Here is a 15,934-nt window from a genome sequence, read left to right on the forward strand (position 1 = left end):
AGTGACCGCCATTTATACGGAGTAAAACTAAAGTTCTAAATTGCTCTGAGAATTAGCTTGTCCAAACATGTCAGAGGACTCAGTTAGACATCCAATTATGGCTGCTGCTCTCCCAGGGCTATTGGCTGGAACAACTTTTATTAACTACTCTCTTATGAAAAATGAATCCAAACATCCTGCAAATCCTCGCCAGATTGGCGGGGGGGGGGGGGGGGGGGGGGGGGGGGGGGGTCGTGGTTGACGTCTAATCCTATTGGAAAGGTTGGTTCATTTTTGTGCTGACAGCCTGTGTGGCACCCTCACCAGCAGCTTAAAAGAAGAATTAGATAAGTGGCAGTTGCATGAAGACGCGCAATAGACCACGTCTTCGTGCAGTGCAGCTCAGTTGTCATAAGTGTCAGAGAAAGCCTCTCATTGTGTGTTATGGTACATAAAACATCCATCTGAACCAAAGCCACCCCTTATCTGCTTTCTTCCTCTTGCCAGACTGTGATTAGATCAGTTTAGCACAATGGCGATGTGCCCAAATGCCACCAGAGATCCAAATTTTCTCTTTTTGCTAGCCCGCTCGCCCCTGTTGTTTTTCTGTCTGCATTTTGTCATCTGGTGTTTAGCTCTCCCTGGATGACGTGCACGCATGCACGGTGTTTTACCATGCCCAGATTAAGCGGCCTTGTTCCTTTTCATGCTGTGTGACTCGGGCTTCTCTTCATGCTTGCTTTTCCCCGTTCCCACGCGTTGTGCTGCACGTTTATTATTTATGAATGCATGCCAAGCTACTTCTGCTGAAGCAAATAGAATGGGAACCCTGCATTGCTCCAGCGTAAATAATGCATTTGGCACAAACCTGCAGTCTTTCAAAAAAGGTGCTAGTGGACTTCGAGATAGTGGAGCGCGGTGTTGTTTGGGAGCCCCACAAATACTGGCCCGTATCCCAAAAAGCTGCCCTTTGGAGTCTCTGCCACCTTTCCTGCTGTCCTAAAGGGGGGCTAATGAGGTGCACTACACCACTTCCAAGTTATTCGTTTGACCCCACACTTATTATGATGCAGAGCAGAGTCCAGCGGCAGCAGCGCGGGGACTCATTATTTAAGCTCTGCATTGACTGGGAAGGGTGTCCGGAGTTCTGAGAAAGCTCTGCTCTGCTGCCGTCTCTCCACGAACATGACAGCTTAGATAAATCTCTGCTCTGAGAAACAACAAAACAAACTTCCTGCTCTCGACAGAGAAACATCGAGCTGCTTATACATGACCCAAAACCTGTTCACTTGTAATGAATTCCAGAGCCATCGCCCCTGGTTAGCGTTTATGCAGATCCATCCACATATCCACATCCTGTCCGCCTGGATCTCGTTTTATTAGAATCGTATTCCCTTTTACAGCTCATCTCTAGAATTGAAAACTGACCTATTTAAGACGCAGCACAGTGCCTAAGACTGCTGGAGAGCACCGGGTAGCTCACTAAATAAAAAGATGACATCATGAAACTGTCACTTTCTGAGAGATACACTCCAGTCACTTCAATGCTGGGAGCTGAATGTAGGTCACACGAAAAGTTTGCTTTTACCAGGTTGGAACAACACTGACTTGCACCGGGGAAGGAACTCGCATTTGCCGCAGGAAACGTCTGTCAATCAGAAAATAATCATCCATCTCTCCAACTTCTCTTTGTCTTTATCCGGGCTGAAGTCACGTGGGGCTGAAGTCTTTCCCAGAAAGCAGGGAACACCCTGGATGCCTTTCACAAAAATAGAATCTTAAACTCACACACGCACAAGTTGCCCTTGGTTACTCAGACATGTGACATACGTTCATAATACTGATTCTAACAATCACTTCCAACTTCTGCAGGTTGTTTGATATAGATCGTTGATTGTGCCAAACACAAGCATTCATGCAATCTCAGTTTCAGGTATGGGAATAATCACCATCAATCAGCAGTGAGTGAGAGGAACTGGGTTCTCGCTTTAGAAACAGGAGAAAAGTCTGATTATGCTGCTCCAGTGTGTGACGCTGACGGGATATAAAACGAAGGTAAACAATCACATTTCTTACAAGTGCTTATGTACTTGTTCTTATTTATAACAGTGCAGTTGTCATTGATCATTTTGTTTTAAAAGTAAATATGACTGTACACAAAATCTTCGCCATTGGTCAGCTGGGCTCATCTCCTCCTGGGATAAATGGAGTTATTCTATTTTATTCTATTGGCTTGTCTTTGACTTTTGGCATATAACATTAAACCAGTATGAAAGTGTGAAGTAATAATCTTGCCAAGAACAACACTGTTATCCAGCATCGGAGCAGCATAAGAACATACTTAGTTCATAAAAACATCGCCAGGAGGCAAAGGTTGTTGTCTGTTCGAGATGTTGCACCCTAACGAGGAATAAAAAAAGAGCAACTATTGAATTGGATAAAAGAAAAATCCATTATCTGTGCAATAATACTGTATAAAAAGACTGCATTATGGTTCGTGCAGGTTTAGATCAGTAGAGAGTTGAAGCAAAGCTGCACTGAACAGTTTATGATAAGATCCAGTTTTTTTTTTTTTTTTCTCCTCTGTGTGGGAAAAGGCTATGTTTTAAAAATGTTTCCCACTTCACTTGCTCCTGGAAATTATTGAGGAGCAGCAGTAACTTCACACAGAGGCGGTTGGTCCGCTGGTTTATTGCCATCATTACTCATTTCGCTGCGGCTTCATTTCTTGGTAGTTCTTATCTGCTCAGTCAGTCGTTGGAGCTTAATTGTATGAGTGTGAGGACCCGAGTGAATACTGTTTATTCTGGAGTGACTTATATTGCTTTAAAGCAGTGCAATAATTTTCTGCTTCAGCAGACACATTGTTGGATGAAATGTGGAAATAAAGCTTGAAGATCCACTTAGCATTACTTTGATCTTATTACAGCGTATGGCTGGCGCGCATATTCAGTTTATGTCAAAATATTTTCACGGTTTTGAATATTCATTTTAAGTAGGTAGTCCACACACACACACTCACACACCAAAACAGCGTGTTGTCTCTGACTGTGTATTAGACGTGACAACAGAGCTGCTCCCGGATAAGAAAATTTAACAAACCTTCGCACTTAAAATGCAAATTACTCATTTATCCTCAAGATCATAAATTCTGAGTGAGTGTTAATGCAACCAAAACAGAATTTATCACCATAATTTCAAATTTAAAGTCCAACTGAGCCTGTTTTTATTCTTTGGCAGCTTTGCTGGTGTTTACCAGGGAAAACGATCCTCTCTCATTAAAAGCTTTGAATGAGAGTTGAGCTTTACACAAGTCAAGACTATAACCTTGTGGATTATAGCAGTTATAAACCTGAAGTTTGTTTTGTTGACGGTGAAAAGCTGACGATTTTTGCTCAAATCTATTATGAGACTGACAAGAGACGCAGTGCCCAAGACTACTAATGAGGGTTTAATTGAACTTAGTTTATATTTCAGGCTGCAGTTTGCAGGTGCTTTGAGCTGCACTGCAGTATATTGAGAGGTCTTTCTGCTATCCTAACCACCCAATAACATATTTGAGAGTTTTCCTCATTAAATATCTGGCAAGTAAATTTTTGAAAAATACAGAAAATATTATTCAGTATTTGAATATGCAGTAGAAAGTTACCTGATCAAACTCCATAATTGGTGCACAGACATTTTAATGAATAATTGATGCAGCAGTATAATAAAGCCGTAATCGTGGTATTGATATATTGATTACACATAAACAGGTCCTCATAGTGCGTCATGCAATATTAATTAGCCTTCTGTTGTTGAGGCACGTGCACAATTCATTCACAGGTCGCTAATGAAGACTTAAATCAAGCTTTCAGTTCGGAAAGGTCTCCTTGCTGCTCATGTCCGTTCACAGCAGAGCGATGTCTGCAGACCAGTGGCCGTTAGTTTTTATCTCCTGTTGATTCGGTTTTTAAGCTGCGCTGGCAGCTCGCATTAACAGGCTCCGGAGCGGAGTGCAGCGGGGAGCCGGCGCACGCTGATCTGCGGTCAGTTCATCATCGAACCGGTGGAGCAAAGAGATCCCGGAGTGTTAACGTTAATGAGTTTAATACTGCTGACACGCAGTTTGCTCCAAAAAACTACCCAAAACCCTGTCAGCACTTCAATGGTAAAGCATATATGATGAAGATTTGCATGGGGATGACATGGCAAAACAAAAGCCCCCATTAGTCCGAATCAGCTGTTCATATGTGACTGGGTGTCTACTCACACAAAAAAATATATTAAAAAAAAAAAACTTTCTCATGTGAAAATGAGTTTCACAGTTTTCTGCATTGCAGTATTTCATAATCAGCTCTGCTTTGTTGGGGTGAATTGTGTGAATGTCACTTGCCTGATTGTGTCTGTATTCGATGCCTGAGGGACACAAAGTGATTTGGTGTTAGATATAACACATGATTTGGGAAGACAGGTACAGTGATATAACCTCTGTGAGACGGTGAACCGGCATTGCTGAAAGAAACTTTAAAAAGGTGGCGTGCGTCCGATTTTGACTTGAAAACATTTTGCGATAATTGGGATTTTACTGTTTCATTTCACATGATTTGTCAAAACTTTCTTCAGTAAATTTCGCATAAAAACAGAATCAATTAAAAAACGGACAACGTCAGATTAAGTGCATTGCTTTGCTTCAAGGGGCTAGTTGCCATCTAATCGGAAGAAACTGGTCAAATCATTTATAGATTAAGGGTTGCAGTGGGTACAGAGTCATAGTTTGGACACCTTTGCCCTTTGAGGTACAACAGGAGCCTAAGTAGTGTTTAAATCAAAAATCCTTAAAACCAAGATTTTCAGTTGCAGACATTCTGTTTATGTGAACTTTGGTTTGAACTCCACCTGAGCAGTTTATAAATAGCTACCACAAAGTGATCAAAACTATCTCACAGGCAAAGTGTCACTACAGTCAATGACATATAATGATAGAGTTCACATGACCTTCTCAACATCCTTCTACTCATCCTGGAGGACAAAGCTAACATCCCCCCTCAGGTCCTGGGCTGACCTCCAAGTCCCAGGTGTCATATGTCCGAACCTCCACTCGCTCCCCCGAAAGCAGAGGAGTAGTTGCTGTACTTTGATGTCCTCCGGGGATTGTGGGAAAACCGCTCTCTGTCACACAGGGTCGGGTCAGTCACCCTGTAAAGAAAACCAATCTCCGCCACTCGTGTCCATGATGTCATTCCTCAGCTCATAAATCAAAGTTCACGACCATAAGTGAGCGTGGAGATGGAGGCTGATCTCACAGCTCGGCTCACTCTTCACAACACAGCAGAACATTGACCGCGTTACTGCTGTCGTTTGCCCCGGCCTGCAGCCCTTTCTCTTCCCATCACCGTCCAGACCGACGCTTTTTAATCTCGTCCACCTGGGTTAGGTTCGCTTCCTCCTGCCGAAGAAAGGGACGGCATCCTAAATCTTGCCCAAATGACGTCTTCCTGCCGTCCAATTTGCCTTTACATCCCGTCAATGAAAAGCAGGAACCGGAGTTCAAGGGAAAGCTATAATTTTGTACAACTTGAGCTTCATGAACAGAATCAGGACACAGACTGAATCGCCTGCTACTGCGGCCATCACTCAAACCATCTCCAAAGAGAGGAAATGATGAAAGAGGAACACACCAAATCTGAACATAAAATATATGACAAGCCATGCGAAAGTGTGAGTGTAGGCTTAGAGTCGATTGTAATGCAAGTGAGATGGAAGAGCTGCTTAAGTACATTTATTTCATTTGTTTTGTTCAATCTGCAGCATCCCCCAAGAGAAAGGCATCTTTAGAAGAGATGGGGATAGCCGCCTCCATTGCTCCCAGCAAATTACACCTAAACAATAATAGATAACCTGAAGCAAGTCAGTTCTAATTACAAATGAAAGAGTCAACTTTTCTAGCATAATTTTAATTATTCCACTCACACCTGGCTGATATAATCTTTATTAATGTAATCAAGATTAATGGCATATTCAATATGACTGAGTTGCGATCGGTTTCTAATTTGATCAAGAAACAGAAGAAGCGTCAGGAACACATTCCAGTCTGTCACATATTGAAAAGAACTGAATGTAACTCATAAACATGAATATTAACTGTAAACAGTACAGTAAGAAGACGGTTTATTTGTTGCATTTCTTTCCAGCTCGTGTTGTGATGCTTGGTTGGAGAATCGGTTGTACAGTTTGCCGAATGCAGCCTGCTTTATTTGCATAGAATGTGACAGAAGGTAGAAGAAAAAAAAAAACAAACTCCCAGTGTTCTGCTGCTGCTCTTGCAGTTTGAACTTGCAGCGACCGAGTCTTCCTCTGGTCTCCGGTGCTCGTGCGCTGTGGTGATGCAGTAGGACAGCCATCTGATCCCCGCTGCGACGCTCCGTGTGTCCGGTGGCACAGAACATGCTGTGAGGACACGGGATGAGTCAGTAGCAGGCGGACCTCGCCGGACCACGGCAGCGGAGGAGATGGAGAGATAGAGGAGAACAGAATGAGATCGCGGGACTAGCCGAGTGTGTCAGAGGACTTCAGCCATACTGCGTCGACCTCTGCCTGTGCACTCGGGGGGATGTTTTCCAACAGGTCTGAGCCTAATGTTGGCTTCTGGAACTAAGTACTCGGCCTCCCGTGGTCCGCCGTTTCCAAAATAACACCACAGCAAGCCTGGCGGGGAGTAAATGCTGAAACAAGGCCACGGTCCTCCACCCCTGCCCTCCAGATTTACTGCTGCTTTTCATAACTCCGGCTTTCTCTGGCAGCCTCACACACACACACTGGGAGCCGGCGAGTCACATGGAGTCTGATTGTGAAGAGGTATTGAACCAGAACTAACTACGAAAATCAACTCAGTAACATTGAAAATCTCTGGCTGTCCTTTCATCTTGACAACGTGATAAAATTCTTCAAACAGTTCTCGCTTTCCCCCCCCGGGAGCTCATTGGACCAATCTTCAATCGGCTGAAAAACACAATTGCCTGAATTTTTTGGTAAATAATATTTGGCTGGTTTTATTTTGGACTAATGTCCTTCCAAGAAACACATTTATTTTTGCTTATTTCTTCCCTTAATTATGTGGACGGTCAATATGTCCAATGGAGAGCCTTATCTTCTATTCTGTAGCAGTCTTTTTTGAGGACAAACCGTAATGAAGAAACTTACATTGCTAAATATGTGGATTTCATTGAAAGAAGAGTATTTTTGTGAAGCCAAAATTATTATTTTCTGTAGCTCCTTTTGTATCCTAACCTTCATGTCTGTATGTGACCCTGGAAAAAGTCCACCAAGGCAGACGGAGAACCCTGTGCATCGTCGCCGAGCTTTTATCCAAGAGAATAATTCAAACTGCTTTGTACCGTTTTCTGTTCGCACACACACAATATTTATAAGCTCTCGTCACGACATTGATCAGCTCACAGTTCCTCCCCGGGCGGCCTGCGGCAGGACCAGAAGAAACGTCTTACACCGGTTTTGAGTCAGTAAATTAAACTAAAATCGAGGGTGGAAACGATTCTCTTGTCAGCTCCAAACAAACGCACAGAAGCTGATGATGTGAAAACATATGATTTGGAAAATGATTTGCAGTAATGCGATTTATACTCCATTTGTAAGCTAATTGGCTAAATTGTGAAAAATTGTGGAGCCTGTCCTTCAGTAGTGCAGGTAATGAGGTTCATAATGAGGTTAATAATTAATCTGGCAGAAACGGGATGAATATAAAATGTTATTGTCTCACCTTTTCCAGGAAGAAGTGGGCTAAACTCTCTCACCGAACAGGTCTTTAGATAAATTTAAGACTTTGTAACCCCCACCTCCTCTCTCCAGCCTGTTTGCTTGTATGATGCTGTTGTATTTGCATACTTACATCATCTCGCTCTTCGCTGCCAACTGCCAAGTGAGCCATATGCTGCAGTGTTAATTGTGCATTTGATGATATGCCTGCACTACTCCCTGAGAAGTTATAATTTTGTCAGGTAATCAGTCCTGCTGAGTTAAAGCTGTTGCTGACAGGCTGACTAATTCTCATCTGTCACTTGTATGATTTTTTTTTCCCGTGGCAGTCTCTGCTGCTAAAATGTGCAAATCTTTTTTTTTTTTTTTCTTCTCATCAGTTATCTGTGGAATTGTTTGGGATTTGCGGGTACAAAAACATGCTGGGAGCAAATTCCATCACTTTATGGAAATGGACATTCCCCCGATCCATTCATCTGGGGATTTAAGTCGCACGCTTTCCCACTCGCCCTGCCATTACAGTCCTTTTGTTAAGCTGCCGTTCCAGCAGCCGCTTGGATCGGCGGTGTCTGTTTTTTTTTTTGCATTGCAACTCATTATTATTATCTGGGGAGATGGCTGAAAAGGAGAGAGAAAAGAAGAAAGGATCAGAACTTCATGTCAGACATCTGCAGAAGAATTAATGATCACCACACTGTGAACGATCATCTCACCACTGTGTTGAAAAAAAAGGAGGAAATCTCAGAGAAGGATTTCATCACAGTCAGGTAATTCAGACATTAAGAGTGTAGAAGCTTCCCTGAAAAGTCCGAACACTCAGAAATAATGACACACTTTTGTGTTTTCTGTTTCTTTTGTGCATTGTTGGAGTCTGAAAGCCCACTGTTTATCTGAACTTGACTGAAACAGTAGGTTTAAGAAGCATTAATTAACATTGTTACATTGAGCTACTTAATATAAAGTAATTTGTATCGTAAGCTCTAATAACACTGTGCTTACTGCATTGTATCCCCCAGGCGAACTGCTCTCACTGTAATCACATTTCATGATGTTAAGTGCATTTCTCTGAATCCAACAGAGAAATGATTTTATAAAATATAATGAGTTGACCTTAAGGTCCGTTAACCAGCGGAACTTTTCCTGGATTTTCTCACACGTCTGTGTCGAGTTTGAATGTGCATAAAAATGTGCAACAAATGTTCAAATGGAGCTCTTCTAATGTAGTCGGCTTGATATTACTTTATGATATAATACTGTACGATTGCCTGACTGTCAGTTTATTCTTTCCTCTTTATAGGAGGTATTTTTCGTTCAGGTTGAGGTTTTTTTTTAACATGCCTTCGGGTAGGGATTGCATAATCTCATTCTCAATACCAAGCTACATTATTTATATTAACTGTTACAGTCAATTTGATTGTAAACTGTCCTATGCTCCATTTAAATAGCTACCATTATTAACTTTTATTAATTAAAAAAAAAAAATGCATCCATTTTAGCCAGGTTGCGATGTTGTAGGAATGGAGACATATGCTTTTCGCTGGTCTGCGCGTCCCTTGATGTGAAAATTTATTTTTCAGTGCTGGGAGGGAAAACTAGTACCTCTTCATCCACTATAGTCATTACAGCTACAATGATGAGAAGACTTGATCAAACGGACAAGTTAGATAATCAATGAAGACGAGCTCACTTAGGTTTTGGACCATCCATCCATCCATCCATCCATCCATCCATCCATATCCTACAGCAATTTGTAAGCTAATCGAGGGGCAATTTAGAGTCACCAATAAAAAATCCACTGCATGTTCTTCGAATTGAAAACTGGGGTACCCAAAGAAAAGCCTCATGCGCGTTTGCAAACATGCAAACTCCACACAGAAATGGCCCAAAACCCAGATTTGTATCAAATAAATGTTTCTGTGACCCTTTTCTCATCTTTGCTCCTCTCTTTGTTTTCGTCACAGACCAGACCGTTTAACAGTTACACTGCTGGGAAATTATGACCCCTCCTTGGTCCAGGACGCTGGCGTAAACACTCTCCTTTGCTCTCTGGTATTTTATCACTGTGCAATTAGGAGAGCATTACCAAGTCTTTCATAAGGAAAGTGCTACATATCTAACTTCATATATTCTGTTCCCTCCCACTGAAGGAGGTTCGCTGTGTGTCATCAGAGGGAGAAGGTGGTCTTAGATCATTACCTCCCTAACAAGCAGTGACAAATACTTCTGCGTCAGGCATTTCACCTCACGCTGTGCGGCTGACTGTTGTTCACTCCTGCAGAATTTTACTTCAGATTGAAGTACAGATCCCGGCGTTTCCAGAGAGACATACTGTTGCTTTGAGAATTTTCGTGGAGTATGTAATAGTATAGACATCTACTGACAAAAAAAAAAAAAATCTGACTTGATTGAAGCAGCCTTAAAAGCATGGGTTCTAGATTTTTGTAAAAGTCTTAAGGCAGTGATGGAGGGAGTATTCACACCTATTGCGTAAGTGAAACTATTATAATGCACTTGAAAGTAAGCCAAATGTAGGGTGGAGGAAAAGTTAAAGGCATCATTGGTTAAAGACCAATTTCATGTATTTAGTATCTTTAAAAAAAAAAAACCTTTCGAAATGAGATAATTGCAGCTAATAATGTTATACATTATGCCGCGTTTCTTAAAATGTCTTGCAGGTTTTGTACAGTTTGCTGTTGAAAAATGCAGTAGATATAGCCGGCTTTAGATATTTTAACCTATTTTAAGAGAAGCAAATAGGCTTGTTTAATTATTGATTCTTTTCAGAAAAAAAACTATATGTACTGTAGCCACAGAGTATATTTCACATGGTAATTCTAAACCCTGCTACTCTACAGCACCCTGTGGCTCTCTAAGCTACGCTGACGTCCTGTGTCTGAGCAGACTCTGTAATGCTGCCCATGCTTTCTGTGTCAGTGTAATAGCCATTCCTGTAACCGGGGGAAGGCTTCGCCCGAGGCATGACTACTGGTACGCAACCAACTGTGTGTCTGTATTTAGATAAGAGGTAAACAAGAACGCCTAACAGGAACAGAAACACTGGCTTTGTTTTGCCCTCCAACCACGGCCGCCACCTCCAGCTCGTCCGCCCTGTGTCATGTATCAGTTGTAAACACACTTCCTCGTCTTATTGGTCCCATTGACTCACGGCGGCGTCGAGGCTTTAAGGGCTGGAGGGAAAGTTTGTGGTGGTAACGATTGTGTGAGTGTGGGTGTGTGTGTGTGTGTGTCCATTTTGTCAACCCATTAGGCCATAATCAGGGAGATAACGCTTTTTCAAGTTGGCAGCAGTTATGTTCATTACTGAGAGTAAGAGCAGAGCTTCACAGAGTGACATAGGAGCTGCTTTGTTCGGGCAGTGTTTGCAGTCCACAAATGAGATCTCCGTTCCATCGTTTAAGATAAAGCATGTACAGAGATGTCGAGGCGCAACGAAATGAAACATTTATTAAGTGATACTTAGGTTGAATGTTCCAACATAAGCAAAATATTCCACATGACCTTGGAAAATGTGGGGAAAAACAACAAGAGCAACTGAAGAAATAAAGAAAAGACAGCAAAACCTAAGAAAAACAAAAGATGCCAATTTAGTTATTTGATGTTATTGGGAAGAAAAGGTGATCACCTGTAAAATTTTTGCTGGCATGTTTGGTTGGTGCAGCTTTGAGGGTACCAGGTTTCAAAATAGAAGATGCTCAAGTTTTTTCCGTCATTTTTGACTTTTGAAATATTAAATATGCTTTTCCTGACCTCAAACAAAAGGTTCCTAGACATACTTTAGTTTCCAGGAGGATGCAGCTTTCGGAAAACATTTAATAATTCATGTTTATGAAGATAAAAGTGAATCTGCAGGCGTATTCTTTTTCAAACTCATTTCTTTCTCTGTATTCAAATGATGTGGTTGATAGACAAGGTTAGAAACCACTCATGAACCGCGAGGCTTCATAACCCTGGCGCAACCTTGAATTAGTTGTTCAAAGGGAAGTAAAATATTTAACTCAAAGTTATTCACTTTTATATACGCTGCTGTTTAAGGGCACACCGAGACCTCGTACGCACTGTTAGATGCGTATAAGTATTAGGTGTGTGATATCAGAACAAGATCTTCCCTGGTTCAAGTCTTTCTGCTGAATTTCCACTTAGAATTTGCATGTTCTTCCTCTGCTGATGGGATTTTTTTTATTTCTTGTACTTGAGGCTCTTTTATTCTGTCTTTGATTATGCATGCTAACAGACTAATGAGCTTTGAACAGTGTAAATGTCACGGCTCCGGTAAAGCTCTGGCTTGATTGGTGGAGTCGGTTGCAGATTAAAAACAAAGAAAAAAAAAAGAAAAGAAAAAAAAAGAAGGGGTAGTGGTGTTTGAAAGGTTTGAATCCCACAGATGAAAGGTCACCACTGGTGCCCTGAGCAAAACCTTTGGCCTCAGCAGCAGACAGCTGACATGTAAAGGGAACATGAATTTACTAAAAGTTAGGATGGAAGTAGTTTCCTGAAAATGGATCAATTCAGATTACTTTCTATGTGTTTATTGCGTGGGAATGAGCATTTGTCAATCAATCCACTCAAAGTTAACAAGCTGGCCAAATAGGAGGAAGAGTAGAGCTGTTTTTTCTAGAGAAGAAGAATAACACGTCGGTTCATGTTATTAGTTTAAAACTCTAACTTCTAAACTTTCTCCATTTCACCGATTTAATTCCGAGCTCCACGCCGCCGCTACAGCTACTGATGGTAGTGCATCACATGGTCCGCATCTGTGAGCTTCCAGAAGACACGAATCCTATAAAATATGAATGTAAGGAGTCGAGGGTTCAAACGGATGGATCAAACTCTGGTATCTTATCGTCCTCCCATAATCCAAACACATACCTTACTTCACATCATCGGTTCAGTCGGTCCTATGGAGGCCCGACGCTCTGGAATGGTTTACCTCCCCCTATGAGATCCATATCCTCCCTTCCACTCTTTAAAAAGCAACTCAAAACACATCTTCTGCTTTCTTAAATCTTCCATTCACCTCCTGCCCTCTAACTTTCTTTGCGTTTAGCTTTTCCCCATGAAGACAATCCCTCGCCGTCTTCTTAACGGTTTTCTTTCTCAGACTCTCGATGATTACTCCTGTTTTCATTTTCTTACACATGTAAGGGTTGTTTGGCTGGAGTAGGCTTCTGGACCTTGCAGCTCATGTGTGTGTGAATTATGTAGAGAAGATGTTTTATTGCTAAATTGTGAGATTTAACATGATATCGGCATCCAGCCTGATCAACATGCCAAACGTGTGTGTGTATGTGTGTGTGTGTGTGTGTGTGTGGTGCAGTCTTGTAAAAATCTGCTTTAGCCTATCCTCAAAATAGATTTTACCCTGTTCAGGACAATTTGTGATGAGCCACCTGGTGTCTGTGTCACATCAGTCAGATGGTCTAATTTTCCTGTTAACCAGCTCCAATGAGCCACCTGAACACGGCCAGACAGGAGATGGAAACTGCGGCAAAAGATGTGCGAGCAGATTTAAATTTGGAATAAATCTTGGCGTCTCGCGGACCAGACTAGACGCCGACAGACACGGACGAAATGCAGAGCATTTCATCTCCAACAAGCAACCAAATTATAATTATATCTGGAGTTCAGCTGTCAGAGTGGATTTATTAGTTTTCCCTCTTTCTTGTTATCAACAACTGCAAATAAGAAATAAGTTAAAATGAGCTCAAGAACAGAAGCAGAAAAATTTAATGCGGGTTTAATAGCCCCCTCCCCCCCGCCTCCTTTTTTAAGATAACCAGAAATGGAGACGTTAATGAACTGAAGTTGAGGTTGAACCGTGGAGCTCGTCTCCATTAGAAGTACTGTATTTGCAGCACCGCCCCAAACTTGATCCAGCGAAGTGAAGAATCTCTTTTTAATCATGTTACCATTTCATCCCGGTCCCTGTGTCGGTGGAGGAGCAAGTGACAGGGACTACAGGTGAAAATTAGTTTTCTGAACGTGTGGGAGGTAATTTACTTGGTCAGTCCTCACTGAACAAACTGAAAGAAATCAAATCAACCACTTCACCGATAATGCTGCAGTATGTCTTCTGGTGTAAATGTGAGACACTCAGTGTGAAGTTGGTTAAAAAAAAAAACTGCAGTCCATCAGCTGACCTTTAAAAGTTTGAGGTACTTTCTCTAATTTTAAACACAATGCTGTTTACGTGGATGCTTTGGTGATGAAGAGATCCTTTGAGGACAGTAATGCTTGAGGCTTGTTAAATCTAAATGCATTTCTTTCCTTATAAAAGATTTATGAAAGGATCCAGAACTTTTCTTTTCTGTTTTGCAGAGAACAAGACTTCACAAGATTTGCTGTCATGTACAGTAGTACCATAACAAAACACAGTACTGTACAGCTGAAACATGTTGTCACAAAAACAATACTTCACTGTCTAAATAACACAGCACTGGCCAAAATACAGTGGTTTAAGAAGTAATAGAGTATATGATCAAACCTACCACTAAAAAATATGGTGTTTAAAAGAGACGTTATATAATATCATCAAGGACCAGAGAAGGCGCCGCAGCAGCAGGGATCAAAGGCATAAAGTGCAGCGTCGACGCGCTGGTCTAATTGCACTTTATCCTGTTTCAGGGTATATTTATGTTGGCTTAGTGAACTGTAAAATGCAGAAAAGCTGCAGCTGTTTGATACATACAGATGTGAAAGAAAGAATCTACCAAACACAATTTTCTACAAAGTCTATATTCATTCAGTCATGACCTGACAGAAGGTAAATTGAATAATTTAAAAAAAACAAACAAACAAAAAAACAGAAACCAAACTCTAATTTGTTCTAGTAAAACCAGATGTGTGCATCAAGTTTTCAGACATGGTCACACACATGCAGGATTGTGAGAATCAGAATAGATTGATCAAATCATGTCAGGTGTGTTATTAATAATTGAATGTGTATGTTTTATACAGTCAAAGACATTGGGTTGATGATTATGGAAGCAGAAGAAAATCTTCAAGAAAAATATCTATTTAGCATCTGAATTTGTGAAAAGACAGAAGATTGGTTATATTAGTTTTAATATGTTACATTGAATTGATTAACGTGAAGGTTTATAATGAATATTCTTTATTGATGAATAAAGGCTGAGATTTACGGTAATGGCTTGTACTTTATCCAATCTTTTTGAGATATGTAGTCTTTTTACAGGACATCATCTTGTTGTTGTTTGGTGTTTTTGCAAATACATACTCCAAAAATATTTGGTGAATCCAGTCACACCAAAATTAACAGTCAAAATAGGATTGAAAAGTAAAGATAATTTGCATTCAAGTGAGGGAAATAACAGATACTTAAAAGCAAATCAGTATTTGATAATTCTAACTGATTACCTTCAGCGTCTGATATTATGAGGCTCATTCGGTCCGAGGGATTGATGTGCATTTGTAGGCAGAGTTGTTCTGTATCGACTCTCTTTCATGATTGACATTCGTGTCGGCCGCCTTTCGCCTCCCGTGCTCAACATTTGTTTGCCTCGCCTCGCTCCTGCCCGCCGTCCTCCTCTCCGGTCCAGTACAGGATTATTTGCTTTCATTAAAAGAGCGACTCCCGGCCATTGTGAGTTCACACCCAGACTCCCTGGATGGATCTGTGGGTGATGCTACAGACACTGTCTGTTTTGCTCCGGTCTGCGCTCATAACATCCTGATTGCGTCAGCTGTCTGAGCTTGTACAGAATTAGTGCGTCCCGTTAAGATCTCCCCAGCTCTGGCTGTCAGTACAAAGGCAGTCGCAGCAAAACATCTCTCTCATTTACCAGCCAGATTAGCAGGGGTTGATCTCTTTGCATGAAACCGAGCGTTTTACTCATTTCAGTGGCTGCACTGGAACAGAGTTCAAAGCAGGGCTGTGATTTGCGGCCGCTTCCTCGCGAGAGAGGAGGCCAGCTCCGCTGGCAGCCGGACGAGCCACTGATTGCCTGTTCCACTCTCTCCGGGCCTCTCCGACGGAGACGGAGAGCGTCGCTGGACAACAGGCCTCCTCAGAAAGTACACGAAGATTACTGAGCTGAGCACATGAGGACAGACCACACAAACAACGTTATTCACTTCCCAGGTAGCGAGATAACAACACGAAGAAAGACAAAAGAACATGAAGAGTCTCCATTTGTTGTCTTTCTTCTGATCGAAATGAGCGCTA

The 15,934-nt window shown here is 41.7% G+C and overlaps 1 protein-coding gene across 1 annotated transcript in view; it reads left to right on the forward strand.

Annotated features, from left to right (window-relative positions):
- Positions 1-15,934, forward strand: part of tafa3a (TAFA chemokine like family member 3a) — a 100,413-nt gene that overhangs the window by 45,940 nt on the left and 38,539 nt on the right. The window lies entirely within an intron of this gene.

This window comes from Salarias fasciatus, chromosome 5, assembly GCF_902148845.1.
Source record: "Salarias fasciatus chromosome 5, fSalaFa1.1, whole genome shotgun sequence".
Taxonomy (NCBI): Eukaryota; Metazoa; Chordata; class Actinopteri; order Blenniiformes; family Blenniidae; genus Salarias; species Salarias fasciatus.